At 46.8% G+C, this 22,269-nt stretch overlaps 1 pseudogene; it reads left to right on the top strand.

Annotated features, from left to right (window-relative positions):
* LOC115136275 (mediator of RNA polymerase II transcription subunit 13-like) overlaps window positions 1-21,992 on the top strand; it is a 159,539-nt pseudogene extending 137,547 nt beyond the window's left edge.
* Window positions 21,993-22,269: the final 277 nt, after the last annotated feature.

Raw genomic sequence — 22,269 nt, 5'->3', positions numbered from 1 at the left:
ATTCTCGCCACGCCACCTGGAGGAGCGACCTGTCAGGTAGGACGCAATCCAAGCGTGGTCCGCGCCGGAGATGCCCAACTCGGAGAGGGTGGAGAGGAGGATCTGATGGTTCACAGTATCGAAGGCAGCCGATAGGTCTAGAAGGATGAGAGCAGAGGAGAGAGAGTTAGCTTTAGCAGTGCGGAGGGCCTCCGTGATACAAAGAAGAGCAGTCTCAGTTGAATGACTAGTCTTGAAACCTGACTGATTTGGATCAAGAAGGTCATTCTGAGAGAGATAGCGGGAGAGCTGGCCAAGGACGGCACGTTCAAGAGTTTTGGAGAGAAAAGAAAGAAGGGATACTGGTCTGTAGTTGTTGACATCGGAGGGATCGAGTGTAGGTTTTTTCAGAAGGGTGCAACTCTCGCTCTCTTGAAGACAGAAGGGACGTAGCCAGCGGTCAGGGATGAGTTGATGAGCGAGGTGAGGTAAGGGAGAAGGTCTCCGGAAATGGTCTGGAGAAGAGAGGAGGGAATAGGGTCAAGCGGGCAGGTTGTTGGGCGGCCGGCCGTCACAAGACGCGAGATTTCATCTGGAGAGAGAGGGGAGAAAGAGGTCGGAGCACAGGGTAGGGCAGTGTGAGCAGAACCAGCGGTGTCGTTTGACTTAGCAAACGAGGATCGGATGTCGTCGACCTTCTTTTCAAAATGGTTGACGAAGTCATCTGCAGAGAGGGAGGAGGGGGGGGGGAGGAGGATTCAGGAGGGAGGAGAAGGTGGCAAAGAGCTTCCTAGGGTTAGAGGCAGATGCTTGGAAGTTAGAGTGGTAGAAAGTGGCTTTAGCAGCAGAGACAGAAGAGGAAAATGTAGAGAGGAGGGAGTGAAAGGATGCCAGGTCCGCAGGGAGGCGAGTTTTCCTCCATTTCCGCTCGGCTGCCCGGAGCCCTGTTCTGTGAGCTCGCAATGAGTCGTCGAGCCACGGAGGAGGGGAGGACCGAGCCGGCCTGGAGGATAGGGGACATAGAGAATCAAGGGATGCAGAAAGGGAGGAGAGGAGGGTTTAGGAGGCAGAATCAGGAGATAGGTTGGAGAAGGTTTGAGCAGAGGGAAGAGATGATAGGATGGAAGAGGAGAGAGTAGCGGGGGAGAGAGAGCGAAGATTGGGACGGCGCGATACCATCCGAGTAGGGGCAGTGTGGGAAGTGTTGGATGAGAGCAAGAGGGAAAAGGATACAAGGTAGTGGTCGGAGACTTGGAGGGGAGTTGCAGTGAGGTTAGTGGAAGAACAGCATCTAGTAAAGATGAGGTCGAGCGTATTGCCTGCCTTGTGAGTAGAGGGGAAGGTGAGAGGGTGAGGTCAAAAGAGGAGAGGAGTGGAAAGAAGGAGGCAGAGAGGAATGAGTCAAAGGTAGACGTGGGGAGGTTAAAGTCGCCCAGAACTGTGAGAGGTGAGCCGTCCTCAGGAAAGGAGCTTATCAAGGCATCAAGCTCATTGATGAACTCTCCGAGGGAACCTGGAGGGCGATAAATGATAAGGATGTTAAGCTTGAAAGGGCTGGTAACTGTGACAGCATGGAATTCAAAGGAGGCGATAGACAGATGGGTAAGGGGAGAAAGAGAGAATGACCACTTGGGAGAGAATAGGATCCCGTGCCACCACCCCGCTGACCAGAAGCTCTCGGGGTGTGCGAGAACACGTGGGCGGACGAAGAGAGAGCAGTAGGAGTAGCAGTGTTATCTGTGGTGATCCATGTTTCCGTCAGTGCCAAGAAGTCGAGGACTGGAGGGAGACATAGGCTGAGATGAACTCTGCCTTGTTGGCCGCAGATCGGCAGTTCCAGAGGCTACCGGAGACCTGGAACTCCACGTGGGTCGTGCGCGCTGGGACCACCAGATTAGAGTGGCCGCGGCCACGCGGTGTGGAGCGTTTGTATGGTCTGTGCAGAGAGGAGAGAACAGGGATAGACAGACACATAGTTGACAGGCTACAGAAGAGGCTACGCTAATGCAAAGGAGATTGGAATGACAAGTGGACTACACGTCTCGAATGTTCAGAAAGTTGAGCTTACGTAGCAGGAATCTTATTGACTAAAATAATTCAAATGATACAGTACTGCTGAAGTAGGCTAGCTGGCAGTGGCTGCGTTGTTGTTGTTCTATCTCTCTATAGTGCTGTTTCTTGTATTATGGTCTCTTGTTTCTTTAGAGGTTTCACTTTGTTGTCCTTTTTCTTTTCCTTTTTCTTCTGTCCTTATTTTGTCTTCCTTTCTTCTGTTAACTAGATATTTTTTGTTGTTATTATTTGTAAGCTAGCTAGCTTCTTCCAGGAGAGTCCCTAGCAACTGCTTAGCAACAAGTACAGGTAACCTCAACACAACTCTGTCTCTGTACAGGTAACCTCAACACAACTCTGTCTCTGTACAGGTAACCTCAACACAACTCTGTCTCTGTACAGGTAACCTCAACACAAGTCTGTCTCTGTACAGGTAACCTCAACACAACTCTGTCTCTGTACAGGTAACCTCAACACAACTCTGTCTCTGGTCATCAGGTAACCTCAACACAACTCTGTCTCTCTCTGTACAGGTAACCTCAACACAACTCTGTCTCTGTACAGGTCTGTCTCTGGTCATCTCACAGGTAACAGGTCATCAACACAACTCTGTCTGTCTCTCTACAGGTCATCTCAACACAACTCTGTCTCTACAGGTAACCTCAACACAACTCTGTCTCTGTACAGGTAACCTCAACACAACTCTGTCTCTACAGGTAACCTCAACACAACTCTGTCTCTGTACAGGTCATCTCAACACAACTCTGTCTCTACAGGTCATCTCAACACAACTCTGTCTCTGTACAGGTCATCTCAACACAACTCTGTCTCTACAGGTCATCTCAACACAACTCTGTCTCTACAGGTCATCTCAACACAACTCTGTCTCTGTACAGGTCATCTCAACACAACTCTGTCTCTGTACAGGTCATCTCAACACAACTCTGTCTCTGTACAGGTCATCTCAACACAACTCTGTCTCTACAGGTCATCTCAACACAACTCTGTCTCTGTACAGGTCATCTGTCAAGGTCATCTCAACACAACTCTGTCTCTGTACAGGTCATCTCAACACAACTCTGTCTCTGTACAGGTAACCTCAACACAACTCTGTCTCTGTACAGGTCATCTCAACACAACTCTGTCTCTGTACAGGTCATCTCAACACAACTCTGTCTCTGTACAGGTAACCTCAACACAACTCTGTCTCTACAGGTCATCTCAACACAACTCTGTCTCTGTACAGGTCATCTCAACACAACTCTGTCTCTGTACAGGTAACCTCAACACAACTCTGTCTCTACAGGTCATCTCAACACAACTCTGTCTCTGTACAGGTAACCTCAACACAAGTCTGTCTCTGTACAGGTCATCTCAACACAACTCTGTCTCTACAGGTCATCTCAACACAACTCTGTCTCTGTACAGGTAACCTCAACACAACTCTGTCTCTACAGGTAACCTCAACACAACTCTGTCTCTACAGGTCATCTCAACACAACTCTGTCTCTACAGGTCATCTCAACACAACTCTGTCTCTGTACAGGTCATCTCAACACAACTCTGTCTCTACAGGTCATCTCAACACAACTCTGTCTCTGTACAGGTCATCAGGTCATCATCAAGGTCATCTCAACACAACTCTGTCTCTGTACAGGTCATCTCAACACAACTCTGTCTCTACAGGTCATCTCAACACAACTCTGTCTCTACAGGTCATCTCAACACAACTCTGTCTCTACAGGTCATCTCAACACAACTCTGTCTCTACAGGTCATCTCAACACAACTCTGTCTCTGTACAGGTCATCTCAACACAACTCTGTAAGGTCATCTCAACACAACTCTGTCTCTCTACAGGTAACCTCAATACAACTCTGTCTCTACAGGTCATCTCAACACAACTCTGTCTCTGTACAGGTAACCTCAACACAACTCTGTCTCTACAGGTAACCTCAACACAACTCTGTCTCTACAGGTCATCTCAACACAACTCTGTCTCTGTACAGGTAACCTCAACACAACTCTGTCTCTACAGGTCATCTCAACACAACTCTGTCTCTGTACAGGTCATCTCAACACAACTCTGTCTCTGTACAGGTCACCATCTCAACACAACTCTGTCTCTGTACAGGTCATCTCAACACAACTCTGTCTCTGTACAGGTAACATCTCAACACAACTCTGTCTCTCTCAACCTCAACAAACTCTGTCTCTACAGGTCATCTCAACACAACTCTGTCTCTGTACAGGTAACCTCAACACAACTCTGTCTCTACAGGTCATCTCAACACAACTCTGTCTCTACAGGTAATCTCAACACAACTCTGTCTCTACAGGTCATCTCAACACAACTCTGTCTCTACAGGTCATCTCAACACAACTCTGTCTCTACAGGTCAACACAACTCTGTCTCTGTAACACAACTCTGTCTCTACAGGTAATCTCAACACAACTCTGTCTCTACAGGTCATCTCAACACAACTCTGTCTCTACAGGTCATCTCTCTGTCTCTGTACAGGTCATCTCAACACAACTCTGTCTCTACAGGTCATCTCAACACAACTCTGTCTCTGTACAGGTCATCTCAACACAACTCTGTCTCTACAGGTCATCTCAACACAACTCTGTCTCTCAACACAACTCAGTCTCTGTCATCTCAACACAACTCTGTCTCTGTACAGGTCATCTCAACACAACTCTGTCTCTGCAACATCTCAACACAACTCTGTCTCTGTACAGGTCATCTCAACACAACTCTGTCTCTGTACAGGTCATCTCAACACAACTCTGTCTCTGTAACCTCAACACAACTCTGTCTCTGTCATCTCAACACAACTCTGTCTCTGTACAGGTCATCTCAACACAACTCTGTCTCTACAGGTCATCTCAACACAACTCTGTCTCTGTACAGGTCATCTCAACACAACTCTGTCTCTACAGGTCATCTCAACACAACTCTGTCTCTGTACAGGTCATCTCAACACAACTCTGTCTCTACAGGTCATCTCAACACAACTCTGTCTCTACAGGTCATCTCAACACAAGTCTGCGCATGTGTGTGTTGATGAAAGAATGTTTGGTGGCAATGTTAGAATGTGTATGTTTATTTAGAATAAAATGTTTCACAAATAGTTGATAAGACTTTGTTTTAGGGCAAAATATGTCAGACAGGACAATCGGTACAAGAGAAGACAGAACGTAGATGTAGGTTTGTTACAGTTGTATGCTGACCGATTGGTTTCCACCTCTCCCCTCTCAGATCATCCCGTGCCAGTACCTGCTCCAGCCGGTGAGGAGCGAGGAGCGTCATATCTACGCTCAGCACCTCAAGTCCCTGGCCTTCTCAGTGTTCTCCCAGTGCAGGCGACCCCTCCCCAGATCCACCAACGTCAAGTCGCTGACTGGCTTCGGCCCCGGCCTGGCCATCAACACCGCACTGAAGAGCCCAGAGGTAAACAAACATGACATGAGCCTAACTAACATTATACCAACTTTAACTTAACTAACATTATGCAGGGGGGGGGGGGCATGTCGGGTCCTAAGTGTCTGCTGGTTTGAATCATTGATTGGTTTAGAGCTGGGAAACCAGATGTGTGTGTGCTATGGGAAAATAATGATGAATGAAATGCCAGTGAAACTAAACCGGCAGACACTACCTCCCCTGAGGACCAGGATTGCTGATCCCTGTCATAGCCTGACCCTCCCCTCTGCTCCTCAGCCCTACTCTGGCCGTGTGTGGTGTGCCAGCAAGAGAACGATAGCAGGGGAGAGAGGAAAGGAGCACTGAGATGGAGAAAGTGTTACACTAACCCCCTTAGTCCTGGAACAAGACCAGGGGATCTTATAACTCTCTTCCTTCTCTCCAGTTTTCTTTCCATTATCTGCTTGGCTAGCTTCCGTAGACCTCCCCAAGGTGTTCCAGACTACAGGTTTAGACAGGGAGAGGCCCCAGACTGCCACCGAATCCTATTTAACTTTCTCAGGCCAGCCAGCCACTACATTACATTTACCCTGTACACAGTGGAGTGGAGTGGAGTGGAGTGGGGACTAGAGCAGGAGCTGAGCTACTTAGCTAGCTGGATAAATGGTATCTCTGTAGTGACACTGGTAGAATGTTGGCTGTCGACTAACCAACCCAGTGACTCTTGTATATACAATGTCTTTCTAGTCCTAGAGTAGACAGACAGATATAGTCCTGGGTTGTGTTCTGTAGGGCACAATGTACCTAACTGTGTTGCAATGGTAAACAAAAACATATTCATCGTTATTGGACATAAGTAGGCAGCCGTCTCCCAGTAAAAAAAAATATCCTTACTGAACATGACCCTCGTCTAACCCCTAACCTTTGACCCCTCTCTCTCTCTACCCAACAGAGACCAGAGTGTTTGCGGCTCTACACGCCTCCCTTCATCCTGGCACCCATCAAGGACAAGCAGACTGAGCTGGGGGAGACGTTTGGGGAGGCCTCTCAGAAGTACAACGTGCTGTTTGTGGGCTACTGCCTGTCCCACGACCAGCGCTGGCTCCTGGCCACCTGCACCGACCTGTACGGAGAGCTGCTGGAGACCTGCATCATCAGCATCGACGTGCCCAACAGGTGGGACCACATCATCCTCACCACTTCTACCACCATCTAGAGTCAGAAAACCTCAAGCAGAGCATTGCAAATGTATTTTGCAGCGAGTATTTTTCTTTTGGAAAACAATGTTTGTTGTGGGTTGTTTCCAGGTAATGATGAAAACAATGTGTAGACTTGAAGTATAGTGATTATTGCAAGATCCTTCAACCTGGCAACTCCTTGGTGATTTGTAGTTATGAGTGTAGTGTTAAATGTTTTCAGTGTGACAGTATGTGGGTGTTTTGTTCTGACAGAGCGCGGAGGAAAAAGGGCTCTGCCCGGAGGTCGGGCCTGCAGAAGCTGTGGGATTGGTGCTTGGGGCTGGTGCAGATGACATCTGTGCCATGGAGGGTGGTGATAGGTCGCTTGGGCCGAATGGGACACGGCGAATTGAGAGGTGAGGAGGACAACAGTCAACCAGCAGTTTAGGATCTAGCCCTCTATAATCTCAATGGGGTACTTAGGATCTAGCCCTCTATAATCTCAATGGGGTACTTAGGATCTAGCCCTCTATAATCTCAATGGGGTACTTAGGATCTAGTCCTCTATAATATCAATGGGGTACTTAGGATCTAGTCCTCTATAATATCAATGGGGTACTTAGGATCTAGTCCTCTATAATATCAATGGGGTACTTAGGATCTAGTCCTCTATAATCTCAATGGGGTACTTAGGATCTAGTCCTCTATAATATCAATGGGGTACTTAGGATCTAGTCCTCTATAATATCAATGGGGTACTTAGGATCTAGCCCTCTATAATCTCAATGGGGTATTTAGGATCTAGCCCTCTATAATCTCAATGGGGTACTTAGGATCTAGCCCTCTTTAATCTCAATGGGGTATTTAGGATCTAGCCCTCTATAATCTCAATGGGGCATTTAGGATCTAGCCCTCTATAATCTCAATGGGGCATTTAGGATCTAGCCCTCTATAATCTCAATGGGGCATTTAGGATCTAGCCCTCTATAATCTCAATGGGGTACTTAGGATCTAGCCCTCTATAATCTCAATGGGGTATTTAGGATCTAGCCCTCTATAATCTCAATGGGGTACTTAGGATCTAGCCCTCTATAATCTCAATGGGGTATTTAGGATCTAGCCCTCTTTAATCTCAATGGGGTACTTAGGATCTAGCCCTCTTTAATCTCAATGGGGTACTTAGGATCTAGCCCTCTATAATCTCAATGGGGTACTTAGGATCTAGCCCTCTTTAATCTCAATGGGGTATTTAGGATCTAGCCCTCTATAATCTCAATGGGGTATTTAGTATCTCAATAGCCCCTCTTTAATCTCAATGGGGTATTTAGTATCTAGCCCTCTTTAATATCAATGGGGTACTTAGGATCTAGCCCTCTTTAATCTCAATGGGGTACTTAGGATCTAGCCCTCTTTAATCTCAATGGGGTACTTAGGATCTAGCCCTCTTTAATCTCAATGGGGTATTTAGGATCTAGCCCTCTATAATCTCAATGGGGTACTTAGGATCTAGCCCTCTTTAATCTCAATGGGGTACTTAGGATCTAGCCCTCTTTAATCTCAATGGGGTACTTAGGATCTAGCCCTCTTTAATCTCAATGGGGTACTTAGGATCTAGCCCTCTATAATCTCAATGGGGTACTTAGGATCTAGCCCACTTTAATCTCAATGGGGTATGTAGGGTCTAGCCCTCTTTAATCTCAATGGGGTACTTAGGATCTAGCCCTCTTTAATCTCAATGGGGTACTTAGGATCTAGCCCTCTATAATCTCAATGGGGTACTTAGGATCTAGCCCTCTATAATCTCAATGGGGTACTTAGGATCTAGCCCTCTTTAATCTCAATGGGGTACTTAGGATCTAGCCCTCTATAATCTCAATGGGGTACTTAGGATCTAGCCCTCTTTAATCTCAATGGGGTACTTAGGATCTAGCCCTCTATAATCTCAATGGGGTACTTAGGATCTTTACATTTACATTTAAGTCATTTAGCAGACGCTCTTATCCAGAGCGACTTACAAATTGGTGCTTTCACCTTATGACATCCAGTGGAACAGCCACTTTACAATAGTGCATCTAGGTCTTTTAAGGGGGGGGGGGTGAGAAGGATTACTTTATCCTATCCTAGGTATTCCTTAAAGAGGTGGGGTTTCAGGTGTCTCCGGAAGGTGGTGATTGACTCCGCTGTCCTGGCGTCGTGAGGGAGTTTGTTCCACCATTGGGGGGCCAGAGCAGCGAACAGTTTTGACTGGGCTGAGCGGGAACTGTACTTCCTCAGTGGTAGGGAGGCGAGCAGGCCAGAGGTGGATGAACGCAGTGCCCTTGTTTGGGTGTAGGGCCTGATCAGAGCCTGGAGGTACTGAGGTGCCGTTCCCCTCACAGCTCCGTGAGGCAAGCACCATGGTCTTGTAGCGGATGCGAGCTTCAACTGGAAGCCAGTGGAGAGAGCGGAGGAGCGGGGTGACGTGAGAGAACTTGGGAAGGTTGAACACCAGACGGGCTGCGGCGTTCTGGATGAGTTGTAGGGTTTTAATGGCACAGGCAGGGAGCCCAGCCAACAGCGAGTTGCAGTAATCCAGACGGGAGATGACAAGTGCCTGGATTAGGACCTGCGCCGCTTCCTGTGTGAGGCAGGGTCGTACTCTGCGGATGTTGTAGAGCATGAACCTACAGGAACGGGCCACCGCCTTGATGTTATTTGAGAACGACAGGGTGTTGTCCAGGATCACGCCAAGGTTCTTAGTGCTCTGGGGACGAGGACACAATGGAGTTGTCAACCGTGATGGCGAGATCATGGAACGGGCAGTCCTTCCCGGGAGGAAGAGCAGCTCCGTCTTGCCGAGGTTCAGCTTGAGGTGATGATCCGTCATCCACACTGATATGTCTGCCAGACATGCAGAGATGCGATTCGCCACCTGGTCATCAGAAGGGGAAAGGAGAAGATTAATTGTGTGTCGTCTGCATAGCAATGATAGGAGAGACCATGTGAGGTTATGACAGAGCCAAGTGACTTGGTGTATAGCGAGAATAGGAGAGGGCCTAGAACAGAGCCCTGGGGACACCAGTGGTGAGAGCACGTGGTGAGGAGACGGATTCTCGCCCGCCACCTGGTAGGAGCGACCTGTCAGGTAGGACGCAATCAAGCGTGGGCCGCGCGAGATGCCCAACTCGGAGAGGGTGGAGAGGAGGATCTGATGGTTCACAGTATCGAAGGCAGCCGATAGGTCTAGAAGGATGAGAGCAGAGGAGAGAGTTAGCTTTAGCAGTGCGGAGCGCCTCCGTGATACAGAGAAGAGCAGTCTCAGTTGAATGACTAGTCTTGAAACCTGACTGATTTGGATCAAGAAGGTCATTCTGAGAGAGATAGCGGAGAGCTGGCCAAGGACGGCACGTTCAAGAGTTTTGGAGAGAAAAGAAAGAAGGGATACTGGTCTGTAGTTGTTGACATCGGAGGGATCGAGTGTAGGTTTTTTTCAGAAGGGGTGCAACTCTCGCTCTCTTGAAGACGGGAGGGACGAGCCAGCGGTCAGGGATGAGTTGATGAGCGAGGTGAGGTAAGGGAGAAGGTCACCGGAGATGGTCTGGAGAAGAGAGGAGGGGATAGGGTCAAGCGGGCAGGTTGTTGGGCGGCCGGCCGTCACAAGACGCGAGATGTCATCTGGAGAGAGAGGGGAGAAAGAAGTCAGAGCACAGGGTAGGGCAGTGTGAGCAGAACCAGCGGTGTCGTTTGACTTAGCAAACGAGGATCGGATGTCGTCGACCTTCTTTTCAAAATGGTTGACGAAGTCATCTGCAGAGAGGGAGGAGGGGGAGGAGGATTCAAGAGGGAGGAGAAGGTGGCAAAGAGCTTCCTAGGGTTAGAGGCAGATGCTTGGAATTTAAAGTGGTAGAAAGTGGCTTTAGCAGCAGAGACAGAGGAGGAAAATGTAGAGAGGAGGGAGTGAAAGGATGCCAGGTCCGCAGGGAGCGGGTTTTCCTCCATTTCCGCTCGGCTGCCCGGAGCCCTGTTCTGTGAGCTCGCAATGAGTCGTCGAGCCACGGAGCGGGAGGGGAGGACCGAGCCGGCCTGGAGGATAGGGGACATAGAGAGTCAAAGGATGCAGAAAGGGAGGAGAGGAGGGTTGAGGAGGCAGAATCAGGAGATAGGTTGCAGAAGGTTTGAGCAGAGGGAAGAGATGATAGGATGGAAGAGGAGAGAGTAGCGGGGGAGAGAGAGCGAAAGGTTGGGACGGCGCGATACCATCCGAGTAGGGGCAGTGTGGGAAGTGTTGGATGAGAGCGAGAGGGAAAAGGATACAAGGTAGTGGTCGGAGACTTGGAGGGGAGTTGCAATGAGGTTAGTGGAGGAACAGCATCTAGTAAAGATGAGGTCGAGCGTATTGCCTGCCTTGTGAGTAGGGGGGGAAGGTGAGAGGGTGAGGTCAAAAGAGGAGAGGAGTGGAAAGAAGGAGGCAGAGAGGAATGAGTCAAAGGTAGACGGATCTAGCCCTCTTTAATATCAATGGGGTACTTAGGATCTAGCCCTCTATAATCTCAATGGGGTACTTAGGATCTAGCCCTCTATAATCTCAATGGGGTACTTAGGATCTATCCCTCTATAATCTCAATGGGGTACTTTGCTGTTTTACACTCATCCTGTTTTACTCATTCTTTTCAATCTCCTCTATAAAACATTATTGTTAGTCAAAGAATAGTGGTGTCCTCAGAGGTACTTTGCTATTTTACATTTATCTTGTCTTACTCATTGAATAATTATTCTCTTTCTTCCCTCTCTCCCTCCTTTCCAGACTGGAGTATTCTGCTGAGCAGGAGGAACCTGCAGTCTCTAAGTCGCCGTCTCAAGGAGATGTGTCGTATGTGTGGCATCTCTGCCTCCGACACTCCCAGCATCCTTAGCGCCTGTCTGGTCGCCATGGAGCCACAGTGCTCTTTTGTCATCATGCCAGGTACGATGTCCTCCTGCCTGCCTGCCTGCGTGCCTGTGTGTGTGTGTGTGTGTGTGTGTGTGTGTGTGTGTGTGTGTGTGTGTGTGTGTGTGTGTGTGTACTTGCATCTGATGGATGGTGGCAGCCTGTTATAATGCATGTCGCTCCTTGTCGTTATCAGATTGATAGTTTTGAGGACACTGCTTCTCTCAGTCATAAACCACTAGTTCTCAGGCTCCATTGATTTCTGTGTGATGTGATGGAGCTCTAGATCAATGGGTTTATTTTGGGGAGTGATTGGCATGGACACTTTGACACTGTCAGTGTATAATATGGGTCTACTACTGTATATGGGGAGGGGCTGGACGGGTCCCTCCAGACTGGTGACCCAGACATTGTGGGTTGTACTCAACAGATAATCATTATAATCTGTGACTAGAGCGCTGGACTAATTAATAATGGCCAGTTGGAAGATGGTTGCTTTTATTGGCACCACTTACATTTTTGCTGCATCAATTAAATGGTGTTACTAATTCATTCACAGATTAATGGATGATAGCTATAGCAGATGTCAACAGTTTTAATTTGTGTGTATACTGTCTGCATTCAATGTAGATTCAATGAAGATGAACGTACTGTATTATTGACCTGTCTCCTCTCTCTCTCCAGACTCTGTGTCTACAGGCTCAGTGTTTGGCCGCAGCACCACTCTGAACATGCAGACGTCCCAGCTGAGTACTCCCCAGGACACGTCCTGCACACACATCCTGGTGTTCCCCACTTCAGCCTTCGTACAGGTGGCCAGCTCCAACTACACTACTGACACCAACATAGACATCGCCTTCAACCCTATCCCCGGTGAGTCACAATGCTTTTCCCTCTGGCCTCACCTCTCAACTCTCACCTTTGACCTCAATTCATCTGTTTTATTGGAAGGCTTCTACTGCAACTTGTGTTGTCTTATCTCTCTTGAAAATAATTGATTGAGTCCATTGGAAATAGTTTTTTGCGCTATTCAAGTTCTCAACTCTGTCTTGTTGTTTTTTCTTCATATGGATCTCTATCTCTCTTCCCTTCTGTCTAGATGGGTCGGACGCCATCGGGATCTTTGACCTGCTGGATCAGGAGAACGAGCTGGTGGACCCTGACATCATCAACATCCTGCCCTCCTCGCCCACCACCTCACCCGTACACTCCCCCGGCGGCCACTACCACCAGGGGGGAGACGGCAGCAAGGTAGGCCCACCACAACACATCTCATCTGTGTAGAGACTCTAATAGTTGTACAGACTTTATAGAAGTAAAGAAATAACCTAAATTTAAGATTAACACAAAGTAATTTATACTGAACAAAAATATAAATGCAACATGTTGGTCCCATGTTTCATGAGCTGAAATAAAAGATCCCAGAAATGTTCCATACACACAAAAAGCTTATTTCTCTAAAATCTTGTGCACAAATTTGTTTACATCCCTGTTAGTTAGCGTTTCTCCTTTGCCAAGATAATCCACACACCAGACAGGTGTAGCATTTCAAGAATCTGATTAAACAGCACGATCATTACACAGATGCACCCTGTGCTGGGGACAATAAAAGGCCACTCTAAAATGTGCAGTTTTGTCACACAATACAATGTCACAGATGTCTCAAGTTTTGAGGAAGCGTGCAATTGGCATGCTGACTGCAGGAATGTCTACCAGAGCTGTTGACAGGTAAATTATTGTTCATTTCTCTACCATAAACTGCCTCCAACGTCGTTTTCGAAAATTTAGCAAAAAGTCCAACTGGCCTCACAACTGGAGACCACCGTGTAACCACTCCAGCCCAGGACCTCCACATCCGGCTTCTTCACCTGGAGGATCGTTTGAGACCAGCAACCTGGACGGCTGATGAAACTGTGGGTTTGCACAAACGGTTAGAAATGGTCTCAGGGAAGCTCATCTGCGTGCTCGTCATCCTCACCAGTGTCTTGACCTGACTACAGTTTGGCATCGTAATCAACTAGAGTGGGAAAATGCTAATCTTCGATGGCCACTGGCATGCTGGAGACGTGTGCTCTTCACAGATGAATCCCAGTTTCAACTGTACCGGCTCTCGTGTGGGAGAGCAGTTTTCTGATGTCAACATTGTGAACAGAGTGCCCCATGGTGGCGGTGGGGTTCTGGTATGGGCAGGCATAAGCTACAGACAACAAACACAATTTAATTTTATCTATGGTAATTTGAATGCACAGAGATACCGTGACAAGATCCTAAGGCCCATTGTCATGTCATTGTCATTGTCATGCCATTCATCTGCCGCCATCAGGTCAGGCAGAGGTCGGTAATCCAGAGTAGTGGGGCAAATGTACAGGACTGCAGGCAGTGTCAGGTCAGGCAGTGGTCGGTAATCCAGAGTAGTGGGGCAAATGTACAGGACTGCAGGCAGTGTCAGGTCAGGCAGTGGTCGGTAATCCAGAGTAGTGGGGCAAATGTACAGGACTGCAGGCAGTGTCAGGTCAGGCAGAGGTCGGTAATCCAGAGTAGTGGGGCAAATGTGTGCAGGCAGTGTCAGGTCAGGCAGAGTAGTGGGGCAATGTACAGGACTGCAGGCAGTCAGGTCAGGCAGAGGTCGGTAATCCAGAGTAGTGGGGCAAATGTACAGGACTGCAGGCAGTGTCAGGTCAGGCAGAGGTCGGTAATCCAGAGTAGTGGGGCAAATGTACAGGACTGCAGGCAGTGTCAGGTCAGGCAGAGGTCGGTAATCCAGAGTAGTGGGGCAAATGTACAGGACTGCAGGCAGTGTCAGGTCAGGCAGAGGTCGGTAATCCAGAGTAGTGGGGCAAATGTACAGGACTGCAGGCAGTGTCAAGTCAGGCAGTGGTCGGTAATCCAGAGTAGTGGGGCAAATGTACAGGACTGCAGGCAGTGTCAGGTCAGGCAGAGGTCGGTAATCCAGAGTAGTGGGGCAAATGTACAGGACTGCAGGCAGTGTCAGGTCAGGCAGTGGTCGGTAATCCAGAGTAGTGGGGCAAATGTACAGGACTGCAGGCAGTGTCAGGTCAGGCAGAGGTCGGTAATCCAGAGTAGGGGCAAAGGTACAGGATGGCAAGCAGGCTCAGGTTCAGGGGCAGGCAGAGTGGTCAGGCAGGCGGGCTCAGAGTCAGGACAGGCAAGGGTCAAAACCAGGAGCGAGAGAAAAAGAGAGACTGGGAAAAGCAGGAGCTGAGACAAAACCCTGGTTGATTTGACAAACAAGACGAACTGGCACAGACAAACAGAGAACACAGGTCTAAGTACCCAGGGGATAATGGGGAAGATGGGCGACACCTGGAGGGGGTGACACTGCCTCCTGTCGCAAGGATCTGTACACAATTCCTGGAAGCAGAAAATATCCCAGTTTTTCCATGGCCTGCATACTCAGACATATCACACATTGAGCATGTGTGGGATGCTCTGGATCGATGTGTACGACTGCATGTTCCAGTTCCTGCCAATATCTAGCAACTTCGCACAGCCATTGAAAAGGAGTGGGACAACTTTCCACAGGCCACAATCAACAGCCTGATTAACTCAATGCGAAGGAGATGTGTTGCCCTGCATGAGGCAAATGGTGTTCACACCAAATACTGACAGTTTTTCTGATCCACGCCCCTACTTTTTTTAAAGGTATCTGTGACCAACATATCTGTATTCCCAGTCATGTAAAATCCATAGATTAAGGCCTATTGAATTTATTTAAATTGACTGATTTTCTTATATGAACTCGAACTCATGAATTGTTGCATGTTGCGTTTATATTTTTGTTCAGTGTAGTAAAGTCGATTTGGCTTGGGATAAATGGCTGGATTGATAATGCTAGTGTTACTTAGTATTGAGGAGTTGATCTGTTTTGTATGAAAAAGCAATAGCCTTGTACAGTGTACATCAGGGCTATTCAACTATATTATTTTGGGGGCCAGATGTAAAAAAGATTCATTGCAGGGAGGTCAGACATTTTCCACATGCGATTATTCTGTATAAAACTGCAACGCACAGCCACCAATAAATAACTTTTCCTAAAATGAAATGTTGCCAAAAGTAATTAGGAAAGTGGAGGCCAGGCCGCTCAACCAACGTGAATCGAGATGCAACCAAAAGATGTGATGGTCATTGTAAAGGAAAAGGTGCAACACTCGCTGATAATTGTTTTTGTTTTCGTTAAGCAACTATTAAACACTTCTTAAGAATAATTAGGTCATTTTAAAATCATCTAAAAACGAAGCATCTCAATAAATAACACAAGTATGTGGACACCTGCTCGGCATTAATATGAAGTTTGTCCCATTTTTGCTGCTATAACAGCCTCCACTCTTCTGGGAAGGCTTTCCACTAGATGTTGGAACATTGTTGAGGGGCTTACATCCATTCAGCCACAAGAGCATTAGTGAGGTCGGGCACTGATGTTGGGCGATTAGGCCTGGCTCGCAGTAGGCTTTCTAATGGATCCCTAATGTTTTCTATGGGATTGAGGTCAGGGCTCTGTACAGGCCAGTCAAGTTCTTCCACACTGATCTAGATCTCAACAAACCATTTCTGTATGGACTTCGCTTTGTCAATTGTCATGCTGAAACAGTAAAGGGCCTTTCCCAAAGTGTTGCCACAAAGTTGGAAGCACAGAATTGTCTAGAATGTAATTGTATGCTGTCACGTTAAGATTTCCCTTTACTGGAACTAAGGGGACAAGCCCGAACCATGAAAAACAGCCCCAGACCATTATGCCTCCTCCACCATACTTTACAGTTGACACTATGTATTTGGCCAGGTAGCCCAGATTTGTCCATCGGAGTGCCAGATGGTGAAGCGTGATTCATCACTCCAGAGAACGCGTTTCCACTGCTCCAGTGTTCAGTGGTGGCGAGCTTTACAAATCAAATCAAAATGTATATGTCACATGCACCGTGAAATGCTTACTTACAAGCCCTTAACCAACATTGCAGTTCAAGAAATAGTTAAAATATTTACTAAATAAACTAAAGTTTTTAAAAAATCAATCAATGGGTAACACAATAAATCTATATAACAATAACAAGGCTATATACAGGGGGTACCGGTACCGAGTCAATGTGCGGGGATACAGGTTCATCGAGGTAATTTGTAAAGTGACTATGCATAGATAATAAAGAGTGAGTAGCAGCAGTGTAAAAACAAAGGGGGGGGGGGTCAATGTAAATAGTCCAGGTGGCCATTTGATTAGTTGTTCAGCAGTCTTATGGCTTGGGGGTAGAAGATGTTAATGAGCCTTTTGGTCCTAGACTTGGCACTCCGGTACCGCTTTCCGTGAGGTAGCAGAGAACAACAGTCTATGACTTGAGTGACTGGAGTCTTTGACAATTTTCTGGGCCTTCCTCTGACACCGTCTAGTATATAGGTCCTGGGTGTCAGGAAGTTTGGCCCCAGTGATGCAGCGCCTTACGGTCAGATGCCGAAAAGTTGAAATACCAGGTGGTAACTGTTGAACATTTTGAGGATCTGGGGACCCATATGTTGAGGATCAGCATGGCAGATGTGTTTGTTGCCTAACCTTACCACCTGGGGGCAGCCCGTCAAGAAGTCCAGGATCCAGTTGCAGAGAGAGGTGTTTAGTCCCAGGGCCTTAGGTTAGTGATGACCTTTGTAGGCACTATGGTGTTGAACGCTGAGCTGTCGTCAATGAACAGCATTCTCACATAGGTGTTCCTTTTGTCCAGCTGGGAAAGGGCAGTGTGGAGTGTGATTGAGATTGCGTCAACTGTGGATCTGTTGGGGCGGTATGTGAATTGGAGTGGGTCTAGTGTTTCTGGCATGATGGTGTTGATGTGAGCCATGACCATCTTTTCAAATCCTTTCATGGCTACCGATGTGAGTGCTTCGGGCGGTAATCATTTTGGCAGGTTACCTTCGCTATCTTGGGCACAGGGCCTATGGTGGTCTGTTTTAAACACGTAGGTATTACAGACTTGGCCAGGGAGAGGTTGAAATGTCAGTGAAGACACTTGCCAGTTGGTCAGCGCATGCTTTGAGTACACATCCTGGTCATCCGTCTGGCCCAGTGGCTTTGTGAATGTTGACCTGTTTAAAGGTCTTGCTCACATCGGCTATGGAGAGCTTGATCACACAGTTGTCCGGAACAGCTGGTGCTCTTATGCATGCTTCAGTGTTGCTTGCCTCAAAGCGAGCATAAAAGGCATTTAGTTCGTCTAGTAGGCTCACGTCACTGGGCAGCTCGCAGCTGGTTTTCCCTTTGCAGTCCATAATAGTTTTCAAGCTCTGCCACATCCAATGAGAATCAGAGCCGTTGTAGTAGGATTCAATCTTAGTCCTGTATTGAAACTTTGCCTGTTTGATGGTTTGTCTGAGGGCATAGCAGGATTTCTTATAAGCGTCCGGATTAGTGTCCCACTCCTTGAATGCGGAAGCTTTAGCCTTTAGCTTGGTGCTGATGTTGCCTATAATCCATGGCTTCTGGTTGGGATATGTACGTATGGCCACTGTGGGGACAACGTAGTCGATGTACTTATTGATGAAGCCGATGACTGAGGTGGTATACTCCTCAATGCCATTGGATGAATCCCGGGAAAATATTCCAGTCTGTGCTAGCAAAACAGTCCTGTAGCTTAGCATTTGCGTCATCTGACCACTTCTGTATTGAGGAAGTCACTGGTACTTCCTGCTTTAGAATTTGTTTGTAAGCCGAAATCAGGAGGAAAGAATTAAGTTCATATTTGCCAAATGGAGGACGATGGAGAGCTTTGTATGTGTCTCTGTGTGGAGTAAAGGTGGTAGGTTTGCCTGCATTAAAGGCCCCGGCCACTAGGCGCTCCGCTTCTGGATGAGCATTTTCTTGTTTGCTTATGGCCTTATAGAGTTGGTTGAGTGCAGTTTTAGTGCCAGCAGTTTGTGGTGGTAAATAGACGGCTACGAATAATATAGATGTAAACTCTCTTGGAAGATAGTGTGGTCGACAGCTTATCATAAGGTACTCTAACCTCAAAAACGTGAGACTTCTTTAATATTAGACTTCACGCACCAGCAGTTATTGACAAATACAGTTACAGAAGTTACAAAGAGTTTTAAAAATGCAAAAAAACGAACAAAATAGCAAAGTTGGTTAGAAACATGTAAAACGACAGCCATCCCGTCCGCGCCAGCCGTCACACACCAGCTGACAATTGGCATTCCGCATGGTGAACTTAGGCTTATATGCGGCTGCTCGGCCATGGAAACTCATTTCGTGAAGCTAACAGACTTGTTGGTGAGGTGGCATCCTATCACGTTGAAAGTCACTGAGCTCTTCAGTACAGGCCATTCTACTGCCAATGTTTGTCTATGGAGATTGCATGACTGTGTGCTCAGTTTTATACACCTGTCAGCAACGGGTGTGGCTGGAATAGACAAATCCACTCATTTGAATGTGTGTCCACAAGATTGTAGTATATGTCATATCAGGTAATGCCAAATTCCAGTCTAAAAGAAGTATATTTGGAATTCATTCCCCTCAGTCTATCAAGGCACAAGGTGAGACCCAAATGCAGACACAGGAGGCAGATGGTTAGAGTCTTTCAATGTTTATTCATCCAAAGGGGTAGGCAAGAGAATGGCCATGGACAGGCAAAAGGGTCAAAAGCAGATCAGAGTCCAGGAGGTACAGAGTGGCAAACAGGCTCGTTGTCAAGGCAGGCTGAATGGTCAGACAGGCGGGTACAAATTCCAGAAACAGGCAAGGGTCAAAACTGGGAGGACTAGAAAAATAAGAATGCAAAAGTCAGGAGAACGGGAAAACCACTGGTTGACTTGGAAACATACAAGACGAACTGGCACAGAGAGACAGGAAACACAGGGATTAATACACTGGGGAAAACAAGTGACACCTGGAGGGGGTGGAGACAATGAGGACAGGTGAAACAGATCAGCGCGTGACACAGTCATTCGGTGTGTTTTTGTCACACTCTCTTCTAAGGAGTCCTTGTGGGTATCAGAGAGGGAAACACTTATGAGTTCCTTAGAGTCGTAGCTTTCAGGAAAGTAGTCATAATATTTTAGTTTAAACTGTTCAAATGCTCGAGCCAAATTCATATGAAGAAAATATTATCAACATGCCATATACGTGCTAAAAACCGATAGGAACCACACTAGACAACCACCATAGTTATTGTCATTTTGGCACTGAACATCAGATTTTGGCAGGGATTGTTTTCCAGATTTGATTAATGTTCAGGACTTTTCAAAGGGCCAGTGTAAATGAATAAACGGTACGGATCTAGCCTGTGGGCCACCAGTTGTATAGCCCTGTTGTACATTATAACAAGCCAGAGACTAACTCCTCCTCCCTTCCAGGGCCAGAGTACGGATCGGATGGAATCCCATGATGAAGCTCCTAACATCCTGCAGCAGCCCCTGGCCCTGGGCTACTTTGTGTCCACAGCCAAAGCCGGCGCACTGCCTGACTGGTTCTGGTCAGCCTGCCCTCAAGCTCAGAACCAGTGTCCTCTTTTCCTCAAGGTATACCTGTCAGACAACCTCTGCCAGCCCTCACTCCTGCGTTATTATATGTATTCTGATTTTATGCTAGCTACCTTGAAGTACTTATTAATGGTCCTTTTTTTAAAGGATTGTTTTCTACTGATAGGAGTTGACAGACTAAAGCCTGCAGTTGGCATATCAAACACTCAGAGTTAATTGAAACATCCTTTTCTTTAGACCTGTATTAATATTCACTTGCTCAGAATATCAGCGATTGACTGACATTTGCTCTGATATTACTGTGTGAATGGCTTAACTAGGCCTGTCACTGACTCCCTGTGTGTGTTGTATTGTCGATGCTCAGGCCTCTCTGCACCTCCACGTGTCTTCAGTGCAATCAGATGAACTGCTGCACAGCAAACACTCCCATCCCCTTGACTCCAATCAGACCTCGGACGTACTCAGGTAAACACACACCCACACACACTCTGCAGTCACACACACAATCTGCAGCCACACACACACACACACACACACACACACACACAACCTGCAGCCACACATACTACACTGTGGTCACACATGCACTCTGTAGTCTCATGGTGAATCTCATCCACAGCTCAGCCATTGAAGATATAACAAAATGTCCTAGCCTGTCTGTGTATCTAATGTGCTTATGAAAGAGAGAGTGAAGTATTCCACATTATCTCAAGGTTTTTGCTCTCTTTGAGAGGTGTTCATTGTGAATAACACGTGTTTTATCTCTCCTCCTCCCTCTCTCCTCCTCCGCCTCCTCTCTCCTCTTCCTCCCGCTCTTCTCTCTCCTCCCCCCTTCAGATTTGTGCTGGAGCAGTACAATGCCCTCTCTTGGCTGACGTGTGACCCCGCAACGCAGGACCGGCGCTCCTGCCTGCCCATCCACTTTGTGGTGCTCAACCAGATGTACAACTTCATCATGAACATGTTGTAACAAATAGCCTGAGGGGGAGTAGGAGAAGAGGAGGGGACACGCCTAAGGAAATTCCCAACCTGACAGGCTGATGCTGGACTGCAGTGTTGGACTTCACTATGCGTTGTGTGGATCTAGATCTGAATAGGAGATCAGAGGGCTTCCGGATTGAAGAAAGCCCTCAGCCATAACAACGGGCAATAGAAACGGGTCATAGAAACGGCTCAGTCTGCTCCTGCCACTGTGACACACACAAGAAGATGAAGAGGAGGAGGAAGAAAAAGAGGGAGATTTCTGGAACGGGTTATGCTAATAACAGGAACAAGAGAAAAGAAAGATCCATAGTCAGATAGTCCTTTTGGAAAACGTCTGTAAAATATTGGAAGAAAAGGGACATTTCAGTGAACAAAAACTCGAGAATGGATCCTTGGTTTTAAGACCCGAAATATTCACTTTTTTCCTTTGGATGAAATGTTATCCAAATGAAATGCCTGCATCTATCTTATTTATTATAAGTTTTAATTGTATAATTTGTCTTATTTCTAAAACTCTTTTATTTATTTATATATATATATATATATAAAATATAGAAGGTTTATATCGCCTTCCTGCTTTTTAAGCAACTTGTCTAAGATATATGTAATAATCTTAATTAAAAAACAAACAAACACCCAGAAAAATGAAATAAAGTTGCAGTAGGTTGCTTTTAGAGTATTATTTTTTGTATTGGGGACAGAATATTTGTATTGTCACGATGTACAGAAGAAGTAGATTGGAGAATTATGTCCATGCCTTTGTGCGTGGAGAATTTACAGCTAAGCTGTAGCAGCAGAGGACTTGTACAGCAATGAAGTTCACTGTGTTCAAATAAAGAGGTACATTGTCATATATAGTATTTTATACCACACATTTAGACACACAAACCAAACGGCAATATATATATATATATAGATAATTATATATGAATGCCATGCCAGCGATGGGTGGTGCGGCTTCTGTTCTAGGAATAAAGTGTGTCAACTCAATTTTACATGTGCTTGTGTGTTGTGGTTCTTGCTTATTGGGTGAGTGATTGTGATGTGCAACTATTTGACAAGGACGCCAATAGTGGAGTGGAAGAAAACTATTGGCTTCTCTTGGATGTAGCTGACCTCACGTTTGACCCCTGTCTGGTGACAGATCTTGATGGAGAAAGAAAAAAAGAACAGAGCAAGAATGGTTCCTTTCAGATTCAGCACATCCCTCTATACCTCTTCTTATCCATACAAATCCCAATTTGGTCTTGAGGTTTTGCTTTTTGGCACCAT

The sequence above is a fragment of the Oncorhynchus nerka genome, linkage group LG10 (assembly GCF_034236695.1).
Source record: "Oncorhynchus nerka isolate Pitt River linkage group LG10, Oner_Uvic_2.0, whole genome shotgun sequence".
Lineage (NCBI taxonomy): Eukaryota > Metazoa > Chordata > Actinopteri > Salmoniformes > Salmonidae > Oncorhynchus > Oncorhynchus nerka.
Note: the sequence above shows the minus strand (reverse complement) of the source record. Positions and strands in the feature narration are given on the sequence as shown.